The 2734-nt window shown below is 47.3% G+C and overlaps 1 long non-coding RNA gene across 1 annotated transcript; it reads right to left on the bottom strand.

Moving 5' to 3' along the window:
* Window positions 1-442: 442 nt before the first annotated feature.
* LOC123396017 lies at window positions 443-1957 on the bottom strand. The gene is made up of 3 exons (XR_006609885.1): window positions 1574-1957; window positions 1015-1487; window positions 443-892 (listed from the first exon to the last, which is right to left on the bottom strand). It is a non-coding gene; the product is annotated as an uncharacterized LOC123396017 (long non-coding RNA).
* Window positions 1958-2734: the final 777 nt, after the last annotated feature.

Below are 2734 nucleotides of genomic sequence, written 5' to 3'. Positions count from 1 at the left end.
GTGCAGGATCAGGTTATTGCTCTTCAGTATGTGTCTTCCAAGTTACACTTGGCGGATTTCCTGACGAAGGCCCAGACTAGAGCGCAACATGGCTTCTATCTCTCCAAACTTAGTGTTGTTCATCCACCATGAGTTTGAGAGGAGGGGGGGTGTTAGAGTATATATAATATAGCCATGTACTCCTTCATATTTATCCCATTGTATAAGGGGTTTTCTGCATATAGTCCACACATGTACATGTATATATATCGGCCTGTGGCCTCATGGGAATACAAGTTGCATATTCCTAACAGCCGCGAGATTGTAACATTTGTACCCCTTTTTCCTGCTCTTCTTGCTCCCCCAACACCTCAACTCCCATTGTAACTAAGTGCTACTCTTTGTCTAGTGATGTGGTGATATATGTTCAGGCCGGCGTAAGCCCATCACTGACGCGTCAAAATAAAACCTTCTTAATGTGAAGGGCATGCATGATTTCATACAATAAAACTATCAACCCCCTCAGGGATGTGTCTGATCGGCATGAAAGCTCATTCAGTTGGACAGATAACGTCGTGGATGATTTCTGCAATACGATTTATGCTGACCTTAGTGATAAATTTAAAGCTCACATTTAGGAGGCAAATAGGATGATACTGCTGAAATTGCACCGGACGCCCTTTCTTGAGCAGTAGTCTGATCAGCCCAAATTTAGCTGAAATAAGGGTGTTTCCGCTTGGTGTAGATGAGTGTTGCAACAAGTCCCCTTTAATGCCTCCCAAAACTTTTGATAAAACTCGGTAGGAAATCCTTTTGGCCCCAAAGATTTGTTGTGTTCCATCTAAGACATGGCCTCCCGTACTTTCTTCTCTGGGAAGGGAGACGTGAGGACCTCGTTCTCCTCCGGTGTGAGCTGCAAGATATACTCAATGTCATTCCCTATTGACGGAGCATTGGGGTCAACTGACCCCAAATAAAATTTGGCAAACCAATGTAAATTACTGTTTTTCGTGTGTAAGAAGGTTTGGCCCTTACTGCAATGAAATTGAACCCTTGCCTTGGGACACACATGGTCTAACTGGGAACTCTGACTTGCAGGGTCTTCGATGTATCTCTGCACGACAAGTTAAAGTATATCAGGAGATCGTACTTCGGTTTCCTGCGTGCTATATATGCCACGGTGATCAGAAAAAACACTGATGTCGACAGGCGATGGCGCATCTGGAGAAGGAAAAAGTCTGATAACAATGATCCCTCCATGGCACGCCTATTGGTAGCCATTACCATATTGTTCATTCAGCAGATGGTGTTCGCAGTTATACTGTGTCCTTTAGCGGCACTTTACTTGTGTGGATTGATGATCACCGGCGGGATATCGCTGTGGCGCCTAATACTGCGCGATTACGGCGAGGTGGATGGAGGTGCAAACCTGCAGCCTGCTCTGAATGTCTTGTACTCACTGGCTCTGTTCCAGGGTGTGCTCTTCTGCTACAGATTCTTCTCATATTCTGCAGGCGATGGGTTAGTCAGTAAAGTGGTCGAAGAATACAAGCTGGACAAAAAAGGACCTGCACGGAAATCGGTGAAGGAGTACCTGCGTCAGACCAGAAATGGGTGCGCCAAGGACCCATCATTCGTAAAGGAAAGGAACCTGGTCACGTACGCTGTGGGTTTGATGAAGTCTGAATCATCTGGCAGCTACCTCTCCGGGGCAAGGATTTTGGACACACTCTTGGCACAGTCAGAGCTCACGGAGCAGCACTCGATGATTGCACAGCTCATTGGGTCGGCATCCTGCAGCCAGATAGTTGAGAAACTGCTGCAGGCGCTCGATTCGAGAAGCCGGCAAGACAAGGAGATTATGGAGCTTGCCGCAAGGATACTGGTGAAGCTTGCTGGAGAGATCCATTTGAAGAAGTTTCCACAAGTCATACCGTGTATATCTTCACTGCTCGAAACCTCTCAGCGACAGCCTGACGATGACAGTGCCCCTTCCGGTGAATTCAAGTTGCTCATGAAGCAAGGCCTTCTTATCCTCGACAGCCTCGCTGCTGATAAACATAACTGCGGTCTCATGGGCCAATAGCTCCTGTGCAACGTCTTTCCTGAGAATTTAATGAAATGAGACGTTGTTCGACAGAATGGCTCGACAGCGACACTTTTGAACGAGTAAATAGCTTCTGTGCGACATGGCCCTTAAGCTGAACTGATATCCTCATTAGCTGTTATGGGTTGGACCCACAACGTATCCACGTAAGCGCGGGACCTACCTCGTCGCGGCTAGAAGCGATTCCGTCCGTGTCCGTCCGTCCGCCGCCGCCCATTGCTTTCCCCTTTCCCCATTTTTCTTCTTCCTCGGGTCTCCGGCGACCTAGTGCAGATGTCCACCTCCTCCGCCAAGCAATCAAACTGGCGTCAGTATGGTCCAGTGATGCTCACAAGGTGCCCTAACTGCCCATGCCCAGAGCCTCTCAAACGGTTGGTGACTAAGACGGATGAGAATGGCAATCTTGGGCGGGAGTTTGTGAAATGCTTGAGCAAACCAATGGCAGGAAGGGATGGCAAGGTTAGATCTCGGTTCTAAGCCCGTTCTTTCGCTGTTGTTTGCTTTGATTTCTCCATATTTTGTTTTTTCTCCTCGAATTTAAGATTTAGGGTTCATTTTGTGGTTTGCAGATCCTGAAGAAATGCACACATTTCGAGTGGATTGATGAATATGTTCAGAGGATTAAATCTGAGGGCTACATTGATTCTA

Source organism: Hordeum vulgare, chromosome 5H, assembly GCF_904849725.1.
Source record: "Hordeum vulgare subsp. vulgare chromosome 5H, MorexV3_pseudomolecules_assembly, whole genome shotgun sequence".
NCBI lineage: Eukaryota > Viridiplantae > Streptophyta > Magnoliopsida > Poales > Poaceae > Hordeum > Hordeum vulgare.
Note: the sequence above shows the minus strand (reverse complement) of the source record. Positions and strands in the feature narration are given on the sequence as shown.